Source organism: Marmota flaviventris, chromosome 4, assembly GCF_047511675.1.
Source record: "Marmota flaviventris isolate mMarFla1 chromosome 4, mMarFla1.hap1, whole genome shotgun sequence".
Lineage (NCBI taxonomy): Eukaryota > Metazoa > Chordata > Mammalia > Rodentia > Sciuridae > Marmota > Marmota flaviventris.
The window spans coordinates 114,744,632-114,766,924 of NC_092501.1; the positions used below are offsets into that span (position 1 = coordinate 114,744,632).

A 22,293-nucleotide genomic window follows, 5' to 3' on the forward strand; every position below is an offset into this window, starting at 1 on the left:
TTCATTCCATTATGATCAGATAAGATGCATGGTATTATCTCTATTCCTTTATATTGTCTGAGAGTTGCCCTGTGACATAATATATGATTTATTTTTGAGAAGGATCCATGTGCTGCTGAGAAAAGAGTGTAACTGCTTGATGTTGGGTGGTATATTCTATATATGTCAATTAAGTCTAGGTTATTAATTGTGTTATTGAGTTCTATAGTTTCCTTATTCAACTTTTGTTTGGAAGATCTGTCCAGTGGTGAGAGAGGTGTATTGAAGTCTCCCATGATTATTGTATGGTGGTCTATTAGACTCTTGAACTTGAGAAGAGTTTGTTTGATGAACATAGCTGCACCATTGTTTGGGGCATAAATATTTATGATTGTTATGTCTTGTTGGTGTATGGTTACCTTAAGTAGTATGTAGTGTCCCTCTTTAGCCCTTTTGATTAACTTTGGCTTGAAATCTATTTTATTTGATATGAGTATGGACACTCCTGCTTATTTCCGAAGTCCATATGAGTGATATGATTTTTCCCAACCTTTCACCTTCAGTCTATGTATGTCTTTTCCTATCAAATGCATCTCCTGTAGGTAGCATATTGTTGGGTCATGTTTTGTGATCCATTCTACTAGCCTGTGTCTCTTAATTGGTGAGTTTAAGCCATTAACATTTAGGGTTATTATTGAGATATGGGTTGTTCTTCCAGCCATATTTGTTTATTTCTGTTACTAAACATGGTTTGTTTCCCTCTTTGATTATTTTTCACCCCTTACTGTCCTACCTCCCACTGTTGGTTTTCATTGTTATTTTCCATTTCCTCTTCCTGTAATGTTTTGCCGAGAATTTTTTGGAGAGATGGTTTTCTAGCTGCAAATTCTTTTAACTTTTGTTTATCGGGGAAGGTTTTAATTTCATCTTCCATCCTGAAGCTTAATTTCGCTGGATACACAATTCTTGGTTGGAACCCATTTTCTTTCAGTGTTTGAAATATGTTATTCCAGGATCTTCTAGCTTTCAGAGTCTGTGTTGAAAGATCAGCTGTTATCCTGATTGGTTTACCCCTCAATGTAATCTGCTTCCTTTCTCTTGTAGCTTTTAAAATTCTCTCCTTATTCTGTATGTTGGGCATCTTCATTATAATGTGTCTAGGTGTGGATCTCTTATGATTTTGCACATTCGGTGTCCTGTAGGCTTCTAGGATTTGGGATTCTGTCTCATTCTTCAAGTCTGGGAAGTTTTCTCGTATTATTTCATTGAATAGATTGCTCATTCCTTTGGTTTGGACCTCTATACCTTCCTGTATCCCAATGACTCTTAAGTTTGGTCTCTTTATGTTATCCCATATTTCTTGGATGTTCTGCTCATGGCTTCTTCTCGCTGAGCTGTCTATGTTCTTTTCAAGTTGAAATACTTTGTCTTCATTGTCTGATGTTCTATCTTCTAAGTGTTCTCCTCTGCTGGTAGTATTCTCAATTGAGTTTTTAAGTTGGTTTATTGCTTCCTGCATTTCTAGGATTTCTGTTTGTTTGTTTTTTATAACCTCTATCTCCCTGTATAATTGATCTTTTGCTTCTTGGATTTGTTTATGTAATTCACTGTCGAAGTGATCTTTCATTGTCTGATGTTGCTGTCTAATGTCTTCCTTGAGACTCCAGATCATCTGAAGCATGTATATCCTGAATTCTTTATCTGACATTCCATCTGCTGCAGATATTATCTCTCCTAACGTTGAGTTGACCTGCATTGCTTGTGGTCCTTTCTTTCCTTGTCTTTTCATACTGTTCGCGTTTCTTTCTGGTTGGTGAAACTGTTGTGTTATTGAATTTTCCCCCTATACATTTATATTGCTCTTGTATAGTTGCAAAGGCTCCCTCGCAGGCGCAGGCGGCGGCTCTGCCCCTCCTCCAATTGGGGCAATGTGCCTACCACGCCGGCAGGCCGCTGGGCCTGTGCTGCCGGTGGGTCGCAGGTCCGCCTACCTTGCATGTGCAGGCAGTGGCTCTGCCCCTCCGCGGGCCGCTGGGCCTGTTCTGTATGTCAGTTGCAGTTTCTGTCTACCTTGCAGGCGCTGGTGGCGGCACTGCCCCTCCGCGGGCTGCTGGGCCTGTTCTGTTGGTGGTCGCAGTTCTGCCTACCTTGCAGGCGCGGTGGGGGGGGTGCGGCTCTGCCCCTCCGCAGGCCGCTGGGCCTGTGCTGCCGGTGGGTCGCAGGTCCTCCTACCTTGCAGGCACGGTTGGCGGCTCTGCCCCTCTGCGGGCCGCTGGGCCTGTTCTGCCAGTGGGTCGCAGGTCCACCTACCTTGCAGGCACGTGGGGCAGCTCTGCCCCTCCGAGGGTTGCTGGGCCTGACCTGCCAGTGGGTTGCAGGTCCGCCTACCTTGCAGGCGCAGGGGGCAGCTCTGCCCCTCCGCGGGTTTCTGGGCCTGTTCTGCTGGTGGGTTGTAGGTCCGCCTACCTTGCAGGCGCATGGGGAAGCTCTGCCCCTCCGCGGGTTGCTGGGCCTGACCTGCCAGGGGGTCGCAGGTCTGCCTACCTTGCAGGCGCGGGGGGCGGCTCTGCCTCTCCGCAGGTTGCTGGGCCTGTTCTGCTGGTGGGTCGCAGGTCCGCCTACCTTGCAGGCACAGGGGGGGAGCTCTATCCCTCCGCAGGCCGCTGGGCCTGTTCTGCCAGTGAGTCACAAGTCCGCCTACCTTGCAGGCGCGGTTGGCGGCTCTGCCCCTCTGCGGGCCGCTGGGCCTGTTCTGTTGGTGGTCACAGTTCCGCCTCCTGATTTTTTTAAATAATATTTTTTAGAAAATAGACTGGTGATTACCAAGATTGGATGATTGGGGAGATATTAGTTCAAGAATATATGATTACAGTTAGATAGGAGAGACAAATTTCAGTAGGATTATGAGTTCAAAGCCAGCCTCAGTAATTTATCAAGGCCCTAAGCAACTCAGAGAGACCCTGTCTCAAAATAAAATATAAAATGGGCTAAATATGTGGCTCAGTGGTTAAGCATCCCTGGGATCAATCCCTGGCACCAAACTAACAAACAAATGTCCATTGCAATGAACTGAATGTTTGTGTCCAAATTCAAATGTTGAAATCTTAATCCCAATGTGATGGTATTTGGAGGGGGTCCTTTTTTTAAGTAATTCGTTCATGAAGGTGGAGACTTCATGAATGAGATTAGTACCCTAATATAAGAACAGGCCAGAAAGTCAGCTAGCTCTACCCAGTGAGGACATGGCAAGATGATGGCGGTCTAAACAAGGAGGAGGGCCCTCACTAGTAATTGTACCCTACAATCACCCTGACTTCAGACATACAACTTCTAGATCTGAGAGAAATACAAATTTGTTGTTTAAGCTATCTAGTGTGTGGTACTTGTTAGAGCAGTCCAAACTAAGACATTCATGCCTTATATAAATATCAAACATTCCTTAGCATCATTTTCTGGAGTATGTTGGTTTCTTGACTGTTATCAATGCTCATGTCTATTTTTTTTTTTTTTTTTTTTTTTTTTTGGTCAGTGGGGTTTATTGAGATTTTCCTGTCTGGCTATTTGCATTCATTTCCTATACAAAGGTTCAGAGAGTGCTGCTACCAAAACCACCACAACTTCTCTGCCAAAGACACTTACTTTAAACACATTGTAACCGACAAAGCACTTTGTATACAGTTCTTACTGCTATTTTTGTCCTGTCACTATCTTATGAATCAGACAGGGTAATTATTTTAACTATTTTTCAGATGAGAAGATTTAGAATCAAATTATTACTTTTCCTAACTAGTTTGTAATTAGAACCTGCTCTGAGTCTAGACTTTACTACTAAATGTATAGAACTAAATTCTTCTCTTTGTATTTATCATAGTATCTTTCCTTTAAGAGCTTTTGGCAGTGAGAGAAATTTTGTTGTTGTTGTTCTTATGAAATGACTAGGTAAAGAGTAAATTTACTTATATTTCATCTCCTTTTAGTTTGAATTTTAAATTAGGTAGAATTTGGAGTGCTCTTAAAGAAATATTGTACCTATGTCCTGTACTATGGGTAATCAGCTGACTAGCTAGAATTTAATGTGCCATGTCTCAATTTCTTTACCTTTATTTTTAATTTAAGTGTGTGCGTGGGGGGGAGGGTACTGGGGATTGAACCCAGGAAATGCTTTACTACTGAGCTACACCCTTAGTCCTTTTTATTTTGAGACAGGATCTCCCTAATTTGGTGAGGCTAACTTTTGAGTTGCTGGGATTACAGCATGGGTCACAGTGCCCAGCTAGTTTCTTTCCCTTTAAAGGGCCTAGGTTTAAACTCAGTTATCTAAAACTAATATTCAAAGAGACTTAACACTCAGCACCTACTGAACTAAGACAAAACCATGACATCTGGAATCAAACACCAGGCTGAATCACAAGATGAGACGTTGATACACTACCATTCTGCAGAAAAGGTAAATAGTTTCTTCATAGGAGAAGATTGCATGGGAAAACAACAGGCCCTTTTCAGACCCCCTCCGGCATCATTGTCAGCCTTCCAGCTTCTCCAGTTCAGTTTTACCCAATCCCTCAAGGAAAGACAGAAACTAAAGTCTGAGAGGATCCTACAGAACAGGCATCTGAAAAGGCTCTTCTTTCTTTTTTCTCCATTTTGTTCCCATCTCTACGTTTCATCCATCATTGCCTCTCTTTGAAATAACATTGGCTATGATTATACTCAATTCAAATACAGATCTTGCCTACTGCATGACTATATGCCATTAAGCACTGGAGTTAGTGTTTGAGAAATAATTGTTATTGAAAGTTATTTTAAAATCTTGATCTGTTTAGAAGGGAAAAAAAACCTATGGAAATTCAATCAATAAAGCAGGGAGACTTTTATACAATAGCTTATTGTTATCTCCAATCTGGCAATGTAGCAACAAATATACTTTGTGGTTTGTACAGTTTTTGTTTATTATACATCATTTTCTCCTTCAGCCAGATTTGTGGCTTATAAAAATAACCAAATATTTGCTTACAAATTGTTATAATGAAAATCTGTAGCCTGCTGCAGTAAGATTCATGGTCATGATAACTTTGAAAGCATTTGTTTGCATTTAGAGTGTGGGGGAATAATTTAAATTTAAAATTTTTGCATAAATTATTTATGTGTTGAGTCCACGATGCAGTGCAATTACTATAACATTTTTTAGAAGCGAGGCAGAAGTTTAAAATTTATAAATACCTTTTTTACGTTTTGGCGGCACTAGATATAGTTTTCTAGAAAGCTATATTTTTTGTTGTTTGAATAGCAGTTAGCTGTTTCCACTCTCTCTAACAGATGGAACCAAAGCATTGTGAACATTTTTATTAAAACAGCAAATGAAGCTATGAAAGAAGTGTCACGTTGCCAAGTATTCATCTTGCAAATTAAATTCTACAACTTAGCAGGTGGTTTAAGTTCCCTTCAGAAATTTAAAATCAGCTTATTTAATTTCTCTGTGGTTTAACAGAGACACAGGTTCACTGCTGCATTCACTTACAAGGAATCTGTTTGCATATTTCTTAGAATTGGCAGTTGGGAAAATATTTGCTAACTCTCACTCATGAACGGCATATGATTGCCACATTCAGATGCTTGATTCTTTAATTTCCTTCACTATTAATTTCTACCATTTGTCTCTGGAGTCTGTTTGTGAGACTGAAGAATCCAAAAGTGGAAATCCCACATTCAGTATGGTTTTTGACCATTTTAATACTCTACATCATTGAACATACTGGCACTATCCTACCCAACATAGGAAACTTCAATATTCAATTAGTCGGCTTCTAATTTAAAAAATGACAGTCACATACAGTCATTCATTGGTTCTGTGGAGGATTGATTCCAGGTCCCCCTTAGATCCCAAATTCGTGGATGCTTAAATCCCTTATATAAAATGGTGTAGTATTTGCATACAACCTAGGCATCCCTTCCCATTACTTGAAATAATCTTTACATTACTTAAAAAAACCTTATACATTGTACACACTATGTAAATAGTTGTTAGATTGTGTCATTTAGGGGGGAAATGACAAGGAAAAAGTCTGTGCATGTTCAGTATGGACAATATTTTAAAAATATTTTCAGCCCAAAGTTGATTGAATCCACAAATGTGGAACTTGAAGATAGAGAGAGCCTACTGCAATTGGCACTGTCAGGTCTCTAAGATTGTAGTGGTGAGCTAAGGCGAATCAGATACATGAAAGAGCTACCATTAGTGATCATTTCATATGTGAAGAATGAGAACTGCCTTACTACCTTTATTGCTTCTGATGTCACTGCCGTAAGATTAATTTTGCAAAAACATCATTTTCCCTGAACAAAAGTTTTCAATATTTCTCTACTGCCTACAAAATAATAGTTAAGACTCATCACTCATAGACTTCTTCAATTTAGCCCTAAACTTTTCTTAAATTACTTCTCAGAGGATTTTCTTCTTTTCCAGATCAACTATTCTATTTATTTATTGTCTCCCAACCAAGATGGGACTTCTCTGACTACCTCTCTGTTCACATGTACTGATGCATCTTCCTTTGCCTCTCTTGATTATCTAAGTCCTTATTTTCTCTTCAGATATAACTTAAATCACAGAACGATGTAGGTCCTCCTTAGCTATCCTACTTGTTCTCATTTCTTCTCCTTTAAACCTCTTCAGTACCCCTTCCTACATGACAGTTTGTACTATTGTTTATTTTCCATATATACATTCTGTCTCTCCAATTAAAGTGTGAGATCCTGAAGGTAGAGATACCATTTTATATACTGAATTACTAGCACCCCAGTGTCAAGGACAGAGTAATCCTGTTTGTTAATATTGGGAAGTTAACCATTTTTTCTAGACTACCTCCGGAAATAGAAAACACAATAAGGGCTAGCTCAAAGCCCTAAGGATTAAAATTAACTAAGGTTTTGCTTGCTCAACACACTTTCTCTTCTCCCTTCTCCTGACTTTTTTGTGGAATTCATACCTACTCATAGTGGAATTGTCAAATATAACGTTGTATTTGACAGGATGGGCCAGTACATAACCTTCAGATATTAAAAAATTTCCAACAAAACTCTAGCCACACTCACACCTAGTGTGCTTTTGGCTCAGAGCTCTTCTCCATCTTACCATCACTCTGGAGCCCAGACTAAGATTGAGCCTCTTTTCAGAGAATTGCTGATGAAGAGGCTAAAGAATGAGGTGTGGAAAATCATTCACTGTCCCTTAAAAGTTTCTCCCTCCTTCCTTTCTTCTTTTGTCGTTCTATGAACCAAAAGGCCTAGAGTATGTCAGGCAAGCACCCTAACACTGAGCTACATCCACAGCCCTAGCTCTTAAATCTTTTTCATAGAAGAGGCACACATGTACTGGCAGAAAGCCAGACACAGAGGTCAAAGAAATACAATGTGAGCTCAGAAGTAAACCTTTACATCAATAGCCAATTGATTTTTCAAAAAGGGGGCTAAGACAATTAGTGGGGAAAGAAGAGTCTATTGATTCGTATTGAGATAACTAGATATTCACATTAAGAAGAAGAAGGAAGAAGAAGAGGATGTTGAACCACAATTTATATCATATACAAAAATTAACTCAAAAATGGATCATAGACCTAAATATTAAAGCTAAATATAGAACCTAAAATTATAAAACTCAACACAGGAATAAATCTCCATGACTTCAGGCTTCTTACATATGACACAAACAACAAAAGAAAAAGGAGATTGGACTTCATCAAAAAACAAAACAAAAAACAACAACAACAACAAAAAAAAAAAACCCTTTGAGCTTCAAAGGACATTATCAAAAAGTAAGGCAACCAAGGAAATGAGAGAAAATGCAAATTTATTATCTTACAAGACTCAAATCTAGAAAATATATAGAATGCTTATAAATCAACAATAAAAAGCAAACCAATTAAATGAGCAAAGGATTTAAATATATGTTTATCCGAAGAATATATACAAATGGCCAATAAAGAGGTGAAAAGATGCTCAAAATCAGTCATCATTAGGAAAATGCAAATCAGAATCACAGTGAGATACCACAAAGGACAGCTAAATTTAAAAGACAAAATAAATAGTGCTGGTGGAGAAGTAGGAACCCTTAAACATTGCCGGTGGGAACATAAAATGAAGTAAGTGCTTTGGGAAACACTCCATTACTTCATTGGCATTTCTCCCTACTGAGCCTGGAATCTTAGCAGCTTAAGAAAAACAGCTATCCCAGGACACAGCACTCACACTCCTGGGATAAAACCTCTTAAGAAATATGTATAGCAATATTCATCATAAAAAGCCCCAAAGTACAAACAATGCAAATGTCCATGATTAACCCAATATGGTGTGTTCATAGGACAGAATATTATTTCATCGTAGAAAGGGATGAAGTATGGATACATGATATAAACCTTTCTATGTTTAAATATGTATAAACGTTGAAACACATGAAAGAAGCCAGTGACAAAAAGGTCACATGTCATATGAGTTGTCAAGAATAAGTAAACCCCTAGACAGAAAATAGATTAGTAACAGTCAGGGAATGATAGGAGGGAGAAATGGGGAGGGACTGCCATGGATATATTGTAGAATAAAATGTTCTAGAATTAGTGATGATAGCTACATAACTCTGCGAACACACTGAAAAACTACTGAATCTTATCATAAAAGAAGGTGGGTTTTATAATATGTAAATTATAGCCCAATACAGCCTTTTTGGGGGGGGTGGTTACTGGGGATTGAACTCAGGGGCACTTGACCACTGAGCCACACCCCCAGCCCTATTTTATATTTTATTCAGAGACAGGGTCTCACTGAGTTGTTTAATGCCTCACCATTGCTAAGGCTGGCTTTGAACTCACTATCCTCCTGTCTCACCCTCACAAGCCGCTGGGATCACAGGCATGTGCCACCACGCCTGGCCTAATACAGCCTTTTTTTTTTTTTCCAAAAAGGGACACCCATTATTTATATTCACTTTCATTGATCAAAGAAAGTCACATGGCCACCAGTTACTCTGATGGGTTAGGGAAGTAAAATCTTGACAAGTGCTTAGAAGTGGAAATATTTGGTGAACACCATTAATTACTACAATAGAGACTCTCAGTCTCAGCCACACAGGAGGGCATAAGTTTCAAGGTAGGCTAATTGTATTACTATACCCTCCTGGATGCAATTATTGGTCTAGTAAGAGGGCACATAACATAATCAGGCCAATCAGCCCCTCTACAAGACTAATGTATGTTACAGGCAAAAATATGGTGTAATTTAGTAATAGGAAGAGGAGAGTCTAAAATTATTGGAAAACATCTTACTAGCCTTATGGAGAAAGCTTGCATCCAGCTGTGACTGTTCAACCCTAAGATGCAGAAGAAATTCTGATTAATAAGCCATTAGCAACAAAATGGAATTCTAACCTTATAATTCTTGGCCCAGCAGATGTTGCACTTATTTCCAGAGAAATCTTGACAGTATTTCTTCTTTGCTGCCTTGTGGACTCTCCCCTCGTCCGCACACTGTTTCCAATGCCTAAGTGAAAGGATTTCCCTCCTCAGGCTTTCATGTTCCCCCTTTTCTACAACTGCACGTTCCATCTCTAATGTTTCCCCCTGAGTGAAGGATTTTTAATAAGGTTTATTCTTTTACTGATGGTGGTAAGTAGCTTCTAATATGGCTCCCAACAACTCTTACCTATTTGCATGTGTGTGTGATCCTCTCCCTTTGAGAGTGGTCTGGATCTAATGACGGGCTGCTGTCAATTAGCACACAGCAACATAATGGGACATCACTTCCAAAAAAAAAATAATTATAAAAAGGCTCTGATTTCTGCTTGGTTTGCCCTCTGTGGCCACTGGTTACTCTACTGAGAGCTACCATAATGCAAAGGCCCACCTGGCAAGGAACCGAGGGGGACCCAGCTAACAATCTACAAGAAAACTAAACCCTGCCAACAACCATGTGAAAGAGCATGGTAGTGCACTCTCCTGGGATGAACCTCAAGATTTCCGCAGCCAAGCTGACACCTCAGTTATAGCCCGTGAGAGACCCTGAAGCAGGAGACCCAACTAAGCCGTGCCCAGTGAGATAAATATTGTTGTGTTAAGTCACTAATTTTTTTGTTGGAGTAATTTACTATGCAGTGTAGATAATCTGTGCAGTACCCCTTCCTCAAACTGTTGCACCCTTTCTTTAGATCTGAGAATGAAATTGTTATGTTTATCTTTGTTCTAAACAACTCTTAAAAGTAATCCATCCTTGCTCTCTATTCAAGGCCCTACACCAAGCAGATTCACCTTAGTTCTCTTCCTTTCATTATACTGCTTTCTCTCCCCAGTACACTGCCTGGGGTGGTCACAACACAGCCCATGCCTTCCCTGGTCTTAATCCCAGAGTTTCAGCCCAACGTGCAAAATATTTCCTCTTCTGACTATAATGCTGCTTTTCACACTTGATAGAACCCCATGCCTCCTAGACACTCTCCAACAGGTTCCAATTTGCAGGGAGCCAGTAGTTAATTACCCACTATAGGAACCTCAGCTAATGAGTTCTGGGAGTGGATGAGAACCAGGAGAGTAGTAAGGAAACTGCAAAAATGGCTTGAGTGGGCTTTTAATATGAAGAAGTGATGGTTCTGCAATAAGGGTCTGTTCCTGTCAATGCTACTTTTCATCATCCGATGACCCATCCACCTCTACAGAGTGATGCCCCAGCTACTTCGCATTCCTCCTCTCTGCTCTCCCCCACAGTCCTTGCTTACATGTGGGGTCCAACCAAGATGCATGCCAGCTACTTGCAGGAATCTCATGACCAGTAACTTTGGCCTAGGCTTCCCTTTCTTAGAAACACTAATTTGTAGCTTCCTTTATGCATTAAAGTCAGGGCTCCTCTCCATCCCATCTCTCCTCCAAAAAATCTTCTCCAAAGAATAGTAATATTGTTAAATCTGATCATTGTAAAGGCATTTTATTGATCACTGTGAGAGGCAGAAGTTTTCCCCAAGGCATAGAAAAGAAGTCCAAGTGTGAGTCTGTGTGCAGACAGTCTTCATTGTTTCCTCTTCCGTGGCTGAACAGGTGCTGCAGGCTTAGGGTACTGCCCCCGCAGCCCTGACCTGATAAGGTCTGAGTGGAAGTCAGGGTGATGGATACTACACAAGGTGCAAAGAAAAATTTAGGAGCAAGGCAGTTTGCCTTGGCACAATCCCTCCAGTCTGTCCTAACTCAACCATTTCAACTGATTTAGGTCCAAGCTGATCATTCATTCTGTACATATATTTATCTGAAGGACTTTGAATAGATAGACCACAGGTTTTAAAAGAATTTGGCAATAATTTGGTAACCCGAGGCTCCCTGGACCAGGTTTCTGTCTCTTTATATATAAATGCATATTGACATCCCATTTGACGTGACTTTCTTCCTCTAGGAGGTTGTCCTTAGTTCCCAGGCTGAGTTGGGCATCCTCCTGTGGGCTCCCATAATAAGACTCGGTACCTGCATCTGAAACAGCACATAAGACTTTGTTTTCTTTAATTCGTGTGTTTCTCTATCGTCCAGAGAGTTTCTTTAGAACAATGATAGCATTCATCCTTGTGTCCTCAATACCTAAGATGGTTCTTTTCCATCACACTTTTTTAGCATATATTTACACTTCATGAATCAATGCTCTACAATACCGTGGCTTTTATCCAATCTTTGTCACATAAAGACACTTGATCACATATTGTCTCGACCTGATTTGTAATACGTAATACATTATAATTCATGACTCCCACCACCCTCTGCATAAAGTGAACTCTGTCATATTGATATCTGTTCCTATCCCTGTCTTAGCCCCTTTCCAGAAGGTCCAGATGGCCCCTAGTATCTACAAGTTACTCTGTTCTGCCTCAAATTTGAATGAGAAGATGGTGAATCTGCATATCAGCTTTCTCATTCAAGGAACCAATAGAGTGTGAAATGTTCAAACCTGAAAGAGAGAGTTGATAGGTGAGCCCATGAATCCACCTAGGAAAACCCCATAAGCACCCCTCTTCCCACATCATCCTCAGGCTATGCTATTTAACTGGTTTCCTCTCTCTGGATCATTAAAATTCCTCTTACTTGGTCACACCTCCCAGACACAACTCACAGTACTCCTCACATATACAACCTTAGAAAGTTGGCTCCTATGGGACTTCATCAATATGTCTCCCTTCAGTGGCTGGGATCTGCCCATCATCCTGTTCTTACCAGCCCTGCTCCCAGGGCTAGTTTCTGCCCTTCTGATCTGGTGACACTAGTGATATAAAAGACTTAGGTAGCTAGCACCTAAAATGTAGTGGCAGTGATCAGTTCATTCATCTGTAACCCGTGGTCACTTGGGGCTCCCCTTCCCCACAGGTCTGATACACATTTCCATCCCATCCTGGGCCTATGTGAAGCCCTCCCTGTGATTTCCCACAGCTGTCTGGAAACACATTCTTTTTTGCTTCATGATCTCCGGAACATCCATCTCTACATTTATACCAGTTTCTAGAAGAAATCCAAATACAGTTTGCATTTGTAATTTTCTGTAGATTTTTATTCAAGTTGTGATGCTGGAGAAGAGCAGGAAGGTGGATATGTGTGTGCCCAAAACAGCCTTCTACTATCTGGCTCAATCAGTCTCTCCCGTCCTAGTATCCTTCCAGATGACCTGTCCTGCTGAGCAAAACAGGGCCATGTGTCTTGCCTTCAGAAGTTGTAGTTTAGAAAGTTTTCTCCTTCTAATTATTTTGTTTTGGATGCATTTTTCTAATACAATCTGGTTGTATATCTGATAATAGTTTCCTCCTCTGTAAATCCTCTACTTCTGCCCATTCAATTACCCTCCCACCTATAAGCACACCTTTTGTCTTTGAGGCTTGCTCTAAAGCTGGGCTGCATCTGTGGGACCTTGGATATATTGACCTGTATCTCAGAGTTTGGTCCTCCTTGCCCTGGGTTGATAGTGCATCATTTATCCCCAAATCCCCTTTTATTGGGAAAACCCTAACAATTGCCTGAAACAGCAAAGCTTTTTTTCTTTTCCTAGGGTATGTGTGCTGAGCCTGAGGCAGTGTTTCCTCCTGAATCTGCAAGCAAGGAAGCAGATTAATCAAAGAGATCTTAAGCAGGCACTGTTTGTTTTGCATGAACAAACAGCAATTGCTCTTTGTTTAAATTTAATAGTTAAAAATGAACAGTTCTGGTGATAATTGCCACATATTTATATTGGCATTTTACCTTTTAAGTTCTAGAAGAACAGCAGCTTAACTCAATTGACTCATGTTTATCAAGTCAAAGGTTAAGTACTACTGAATTTTAAAATCAGAAAAGACAGTGAAAAAGCTGAATTAATAGTCATGTAAATATATACATCTTTTGTTGGGGGGTAGTGAGAGTGGTGAAGAGAGAAACAAGAGGAACAGTAGCTAAAAGGAAGTACAACATTTGCTTATTAATACTGAGGAAGGTACATAGAAAACCAGCATTCATTATTGCTGTTCATATTTGCACATGCTGACTTTGGTCATTGGACCAACAAAACATGTTTGCCAAAGAAGACACTGCAGTATAGACCAAATTCTACAAACTCCTCACCATAAAACTAATCCCATTGATACAACCTATACCACTAAGTGGAAATGTCAACAGTAGCATTTTAATAAGAATGTTATTAATGGTAATCTCATGGTTTATGAAATCTATTGCTGCTTGAAGAATTGTGCTTACTTGTAATCCTGTTTCTAACTACCACCCAAAAGAACTTTCTTTTTTCATTGTGACAATCTATTTGTACCTCTCCTTAGAATGTGTCTTGCCAGTGCATGGTAGGCAAGATTTTAATTAAAACTCGTCTATATGGAAGCTTCCTACCTGCTCCTAGTAAATAATTCTGAAGAGAAATGCTTGAAATGAGACCAAGTTATGAAATGAAAGCAATTACCAATTTGGAATTGGAAACAGAGTAGGTTATATATAATATACTTATAAAAATCTGTCTATAGTTATTTTTACTTTAGAAATTTAGACATAAGTCAAATTATAGAATTATACAACTGGAAGAATTTTACAGGGTACCAACCACTCCTCACTTGCTAGATAAGGTAACAAGAGGTTAATTATGCATCCGAGACCATACAACTAGTAGCAGGAAGGGAACTAACACATAAAGCTTCTGATTTCTAGATTAAAATTCTTTCTACAACCTCAGTGCTCCAGCAGTAAATAAAATTAATTTGAAGTATTAAGCTTCATTGTATTTTAATAGATTAATTTTCTAAATGAAATTAAGATATCAATATTTCAACCAGTCAAACCATTGACTTTGTGTGGATATATTTTTTATGTTTATAGTATTTTGCATATTTAATATTCAAGATGTTCTTTCCAAAGACCTAATTTTCAATCCCTACAATTATTCAAGGTTGAAGGAAGGATAAGACATAGACTTTCAATATTTGCATCTTTTATGCCAAATGAGAATTCAAAAAAATTAGTTTCAGTGAGGTTTTAATATTAAAATATGACTTGAATTGTAGAATACATTAATGAGAAATATATATTCATTCTCAGATAAGTAAAATGCTTAATCCATTATTCCTAGGATGATTTTTGTTGTTGTCTTATAAGATTAGGTTGCTGATTCCATTTTATTAGAAAAGTACTTTACAACACTAGTTGAACAATACTTCATACAAATAATCTTCCTTGAGAATTTGAAATAAGTTGGTGACTCTCTGACAATTAAAAACTAAAGCAGTCTTTATGTATCACTGTATCAGATAAACTGCTTCCAGCTACAAGTAACAGAAATCCTAAATTAAACTGACTAAACAACAAGGAAATGTATAAACGCACATAACAGAAAATTTGGTTTGGTAGATTTGGTATCTCAACCATGTCCTCAAGGAGTTTGTTTCCTTCATTCCCTTTTTATTGGTGACCAAAGGGTCAATTCCATCCTTCCTGAAGTAGATACGTACATTATCTCAATTTTACAAGTGAGGAAATGAATGATATTAAAATGATGCTCACATAGTCACAAAAAACTGCCAATAGAACAGTAGCCTTCCTTATCTGCAGTTTTGTTCTCCACAGTTTCAGTCTCCCACAGTCAATTACAATCTGAAAATATTTAATGGAAAATTCCAGAAATAAACAATTCATAAGTTTTAAATTTGTATACCATTCTGAGTAATGTGATAAAATCTCAACACAGTCTGTGTCCCATTGGGGACTAAATTATCTATCCCTTAATCTCCTGGATCCATGCTGTGTACCCTATCCACCCATTGGTCATGTAATAACCATCTTGGTTATAAGATCAACTGTCCTATTGCAGTATTTAAGTTCAAGTAACCCTTATGGTAGTGATCAAATTCTACATCCCAATGCCTATGTCATTCACTTTATTTTGAATACAGTACAGAAAGAAATTTTGAGAGAGAAAGACAGTGCTTTTACCTAACTTTATTATTATAGTTGTTATATTTTATTATTGTCAATCTCTTATTGTACGTAATTCATAAATTAAACTTTATCAAGGGTATGCATGTACAGAAAATAACATAGTACAGTATGTTTGTGTGTGGCTCAGTACTATATATAGTTTCTCCAATCTATTGGGGATCTTGGATGTATCCCCCACAGATAAGGGGACTACTGTATTTAGTACTGTATTATTTACATCCAATGGGACAGATAGATAGTGTCTTCTTGTTGCTTTTTTTGTTTGTTTGTTTTTTGGTTTAAAGAAGAATTTTCACAAAATCCTCTAATACACTTCCCTTTGCATCTGATTAGCTGAAATTGGGCCTCATGATCATTCTTACACAGAACTTTGACAAGAAAGGGACTATTTTTTGCTCTTGAGTCAAGGTCACTTCTCCAAAAATGCACTTGTATTATTCAATGAGAAGGGGAGAATTTCTGCCTTCCCCAGAAGGTGCCCCAACTTCCTCCCAGAAATTAATGCTCTTGACTTCCATAACAATGCACTCTTTGCCTTTAATTTCTCTAGCTACCACCTCTCAGACTACTTTGCAGGCTGCTCCTCCTCTTCCCTCCCTCTAAAGGATGGAGTTACCCATGCCTCTATCTTAGGTCCTCTTTCCCTTTCTGTCTCTATTCCTCCCCCTAAGCTACCTTATCCATTCTTATCATTTTAAATATCACACAAATTTGAACTTCTCCCATCCAAAAATTTCTCCTAAACTCCACAATCATATATCCAACTTTGTTCCACGTGGATGTTCAGGCACTTAGGTTTCTTTCTTCTAGTACAGTGGTTCTCAAACTTAAGCATGCATCAAAATTACTTGGAGGGTTTCTAAAAACACACATTGCTTATGCTAGACCTCATCTTCAGAGTTTCCAATTCAGCAGGTCTGGGTAGGGGCTCCAGAGTCTATATTTCTAACAGTTCTTTCTGGGTGATGCTCACGGCTGCTGTAGCAACACTGAACAAGTCTCTGAGAGTATTGTCCTCAAATGAGAGGCTGACACGGTGCCATAGCAACAGAAAAAGAGCATCCAGTGGGATGGAGGGTAGGAGAGCATAAGGAAGGTACATCCACTGTCTGAGGCATTGGCTCCAAAATATACCCATCACTGCCACTGATCATTGTTTGCCCCTCCAAAAGGAAGGGAACTCAGAAAATATAATGTAGTTGGGTCTCCATTGACCTGGCCACATTCTGGAGGTATAAAAGAAGAGAATGGGATTTTGTAGCCAGCAAGAAGTCTTGACCCCTCTCCAATTTTGTTCTACCAACTAAGTATTCACACTCGCTTTCTCTTATCTTCTCTATCATTCACCAAGGACTCGCACTTGCTTCCGTGAGCTCCTCCCTGTCCTGTACATAACCAACTCATTCTTGTTCTTTGGTATCACTTAAAATGTCATCTTTGCCAGGCGCAGTGGCCCATGCCTGTAATCCCAGCAGCTCAGAAGGCTGAGGTAGGATCACGAGTTCAAAGTCAGCCTCAGCAAAAGCGAGGTGCTAAGCAACTCAGTGAAACCCTATCTCTACATAAAATACAAAATAGGGCTGGGGATATGGCTTAGTGGTCAAGTGTTCCTTAGTTCAATCCCCAGTACCAAAAAAAAAAAAGTCGTCTTCATAGAGAAACGGCTCCAGAAGCACTCTACCTTGAGCAGACATCAGTCTACTTCACAGAGCCTTGTATGCTTCCTGTTTTATTGCTCATAATGTTGTACAAACTTTTAAAAATATTAGCCATCTACCTTACTGGGAGGGAGCTTCATCTGGGAAGGAAAGAACCAAATCCTTTTTTTCCCCAAGTGTGTAGAAGACCATGTGGGAGATCATTTTTCTTGTTGACTTGAATCCATTTCCCTTGCCTTTTCCTTACTAACAGAATCCCAATTTAGTTGAAATATCAGAAGATTATTTATCTGAGGGAAGATGGGGCTAGTGAACCAGAGACAAGCATGTGACACAATTCTGTCCATTGAGATGCATCCAGAAATCAGCAAAAACTTCCTGAAGAGTTTTTCTTCCCTGATGATAGAGTTGGTGAAAAGAAAATCTGCCCTGCATTTCCCTGTTTCCTGCCTCTGAATGTGTTTGTTTAAGAGTAAGTTGTGTGGAGTTGCAACAGCCACATTGCAGCCGTGAGGGAAAGGTCCAGAGAATTACACCAAGAAGACGATCCTGAGACCTGACCTCACTAAGCTACTACACCTACTTATCGACGACCTACCAATTATCGAAGGAAATTATAAAAAAACATTATATATTTAAACAACTTTCTGTGGACTTGGTTGGATGCAGCCCTTGTGCGACTTAGCATACAACTTGACACATACTACCAGTATGTGTTTAATTAATTCTGTTATTTGTCATTTTTTGATAGCTGAAGAATATATATAACTAAGGTAAAATGGGAAAAGTTGAGTCAAATATCCAGGTAATTTAATCAACATAAAAACACAATTTTGTTTTTGTTAAATTTGGGGGATGGGGCAGAGAGAAATAGGAGAAAAGAAATGGATTCAGGGCATATATTATACAGATTGGCTGTCTTTATTAGCCAAATTATACAAATATTCTTTCATTCTTTTAAACACAAGTGTAATGAACTATTTGTGGTGACACATGCCTGTAATCCCAAAGTACTTTGGAAGCTGAGGCAGGAGGATCACAAGTATCAGGCTAGTTTTGACAACTTAGTAAAAAAAAATTGTCTTAAAATAAAAATGGGGCTATGACTATGGCTCAGTGGCAGAGCATTTGCCTAGAATGTGTGAGGCACTGGGTTCAATCCTTAGCATTGCATACAAAAATAAATAAAATAAAGGCATACCATCCATCTATCACTACAAAAAAATTAACTAATAATAATAATAATAATGGGCTGGGGAAGTAGCTTAGGAGTAGAACACTTATCTAGTATGTGTTTGTGACAGGCCTGGGTTCAAACCCAGTACCACACATGCACATGCACACAATGTAAGGAAAACTTACTAATACAAAGTATTATATTAAAGAAACATATAGCAAACTGTTTAAAAATATGGGATTTGAATTTTAACTCAAGAGAAGTTATTAATCCACCCTGGATTTAAGTCATTTTTAAAAGAGAAATTTTCAACTTTATGGGTTAGTGTGATACAAAAATGAGATAATACATGTAAAATGTTAAATATAAATATGCCTAGCAATGGTAAACAATAAATAGTCATAGAATTATTATTATTAAGCATAGTTGAGAGAAATGGGATGTAAGGATGAAAATGTATAGCCTCTTTCTGTAACTAAAATACTAAAGAACATTTAAATGATACTAAAGACCTTAGGAATGTGAAGGAATGAGACTTTCTGCCCGGAAGGATCAGACCATGTTTTGGGAGAAGAGAAGATATTTGCTATGGACCCCGAAGATATTTGCTATGGAGGCTCAGGCCCAGGAAACAAATTTGAGATCCCAGCAGGTAGAAGAAGATGCAAGATGCAATTGGGATAGTAGACATGCTTTATTCAGAGGCAAAAATACCTCCTAGCCAGGCCCCAGCTTCAGCATCAGCCCCAGCCAGTTCCATTTAGCCCTCTGAGTCATTTCCATGGGTCTTTTTTATATGCAGGCGAGAAAAAGGAGGCACACTGCCAACAGGTTACATCAGTTGGTGCATGCTCACGAGCTAATGTTTATGACCTTGAATATGTCCACTAAATCAGTGTTTATGACCTTGACTACACACTGAAAATGTAGCCCATAGGAAGCCTCAGTGAGGGAGCCTTACTACAGCCATTTGGGGCTGCCCTACAGACCCTTAAGGAAAGGTTGAATTTGACATGTAGAGATGAGCAGGAAGCCTCCATCCATGTTGTGGTGACTAGAAGAGGGAGAGATGAGTACTGGATCATAGGCTTCAAAACATGGGGCAAGGAGGGCATGTATTTTAGTCCATTCCTGCTGCTATGACAAAAAAACACAGACTGGGTAATTTAAAAATAATAGAGATTTATTTCTCATCATTCTGGAGGCTGAGAAGTCCAAGATCAGGGTATTAGCAACTCCAGCTTCTGCTGAGCATTCAGTCTCTGCTTCCAAAATGGCCCCAAAGCCACATCCCCCAAAGGGAAGGAACACTGTTTCCTTATGTGGCAGAAGGGGCAGAAGACCAAAACGGGCATAGGGTGAATCTTTCAACATCTTTTATAAATTCACTAATTCCAGTTTTGAACACTGTGCCTTCATGATTTAATCACTCTCCAAAGTCCTTATCTCTTAATATTATCCCATTGGTAATTAAGTTTTAACCTATGAATTTGAAGGGACACAGTCAGATCATAGCAGCAGGAAATACAAGGCATGTTTGGGTCATGACTAATAGCATGGTTTGGCACCACTGTGGATTTACCGAGGAGGCCCATGGAGATGAGATAGGGAAAATTAAAGAGCTACCTCCTGAAGAGTCTCAATGAGGAAACTACAGCATTTGGAGCAGGCAATGAGGTGCAGTGAAAGAGTTTTGAAGCAGGGAAAGAAATTGAGCTGATGAAAGTAGAACAGACACTGTAAATTAGATCTCCAACAGCTATTCCTTCTTTTGGTTTTGTAACTTTAATAAATGATGACCATCAGTTCTCACAATGTAACACACAAGTCTTTGCAATGAGCTGTAACATAAGTCTTACTATATGCTTGGGTTGAAAATCATCTTGCTACTTCCTTCTCCATCTGCCTTGCCTTGTTGAACTCATGCTGTGAATTCTTTATGTAAGGATGGGGTCCTTGAGAGCTTCAGCAGCAATCTTGGCTCCATGAGGAAAGATCCTATCGACACACTAAGGGTGGCTAACTAGGAAGATTCAGGAAGCCTTGGCAAGTTTCCTATGTGTTGTGGATACAACATCCTAATTGATGCTGAGAAGGACATTTCAGGAAGGTTTGAAAGGGGGTCAATGGAAATGGATTAATGAAATTCAAGGCAAAAGATTTAAAACACACATACACACACACACACACATACACACACACAATTATTGGGTTCCTTGCACCCTGCCAGAGCAAGGACTCACCAGGCTCTGGCTGCGACGGTTCCTCCACTGCTTCCCTCAGCCACAAGCCCTCAGCAGCACTCAGGGAGTCCTCCCTGGTCCAGGTGGGCAACACATTAGTGCTTTTAGTGTTGTCCTGCCTCCAGCCCAGAAGCCCCTCGATCAGAATATCATGTATTCAAAGTACACAGGTTACGAAGATGACTTATTTCAGAAATTGTACAGTTCTCCAAGAGCAAAGCAGATGCCACCCCCAGCAAACTGCAGGGTGGCAGTGATAAGCTCCTACGGGTGGCAACCCTGATCCTGCTCAGCCTGTACAAGGTGGATCCCCTTTTTGGATTCTGGCTCATCCAGTTCTATGCGGTAGTGGAGAATCCCTGGGCTCACTCAGCTTCTCCAGCCTGTGGGTTTTGCACTGAACTTTCAGCCTACTGGAGAGGGTGGCCATCAACCTCTTCCTCTATCCATGAAAGGAGTTCCAAGCATCTAGACCTATACAAGCCTTTTCGTTTACTGTGTCAAGCCAATTACTAGTAGTGGACATTGGAGCCATCCTGAATTCCCCAGGCTATGTGCCTGAGTTGAGGGCTGTGTACAAGCTCGTAGAGATCCTCCAGGTGGAAATGATCTCCTTTGAACTTTTTCTGGCCAAGGCCCAGTGTGAGCAGATGCTGGAGGATCAACTTGCAAGTGATAGATAAGAGCTACTTTGAGCTGGATGGAAGGTGTGAGTGAGCACAAGAGCTGAAGAAGACAAGCATGCCTGTTCAGATGCACTGCCTCAGCTGGCCTAGGGCAGGGAGCATCTGACCATGTCCATGGCCTGGGTGGAGCTTCAGTGGGCAATCACTGAGTGGGCAGTCAAGAACTACTACAAGCCATCCAGATCAGTAGATACTTATAACAGCTACTGGGAGAGCAGGAAGCTGCCCTTGAAAGCCTTACTGAGCTTGCAGAAGGAGCCTGTAGCCTCAGACTTGGGGAACAACCTGAAAGGGATGAAATAATCTGCCCCTTCTCCTCATTCCTGACCATGTCCAGTTCCCCCAGGGCAGCCTGGATGACCTTCTACCAACCTCCCCCAACAATGGCCTCAGCCTGCTCTGTAGCACATACTTCTCAGGATGCAGTGCCAAAGTGTGCCAAAACTGTGGCCTCTCTTGTAGCACCTCTCTCTTCCAGCACTGTGACAGCCTCCTCACCTTCCTTTGGCCTCCAAGTCCAGCACCTTCCCCAGTGAGGCCTCTGCCCATGACAACCTGGCCCTGGGGGCACCTCTACAGGAGTACACAAGCCAGATGCAGTACCTCTGCTGGCTGCAGCCCCTCCACTCAAAGCCTAAGCCTTCCACCATGGCCACCACCTGCTGTGACTTCTGTAACCACCCAGGTACCAACACCACCTGCCTCAACACCTACCATTATGACCCCTGCTGCAAAAAGAGTGAACTGTACTAATTCATGCCTAACAACCAGCTGAACTGCAAGTCCACCAAGTTCTGCCATCTTGTTTACAGTTAGACTATCCTTGCACCTTCTGGCTACAAGGGCTACACCATTGCCCTCTGGGTTTTCTGGTGAAGTAGTATGGATGCATTATCAGAAGCAAAGAACTGCACTTTATCTTGTTGGATGTGCTGATCTGCACTCATGTGAGTTTACTAATGACTCCTTTCAACCAGTGGCTGCTTTGTCTTCTGTCCAGAGAGAGGGTGACACTTCCATTCAGATTCATTTTGCTAATCTCTTCACTGTCTCCACTCCCTGTTCAGTTGGGTTTTGCTT

At 40.2% G+C, this 22,293-nt stretch overlaps 1 pseudogene; it reads left to right on the plus strand.

The window, feature by feature from the left end:
• The first annotated feature begins 1,907 nt into the window (after nt 1-1,907).
• LOC114094913 (spermatogenesis-associated protein 2 pseudogene) lies at nt 1,908-22,029 on the plus strand (annotated as a pseudogene).
• Nucleotides 22,030-22,293: the final 264 nt, after the last annotated feature.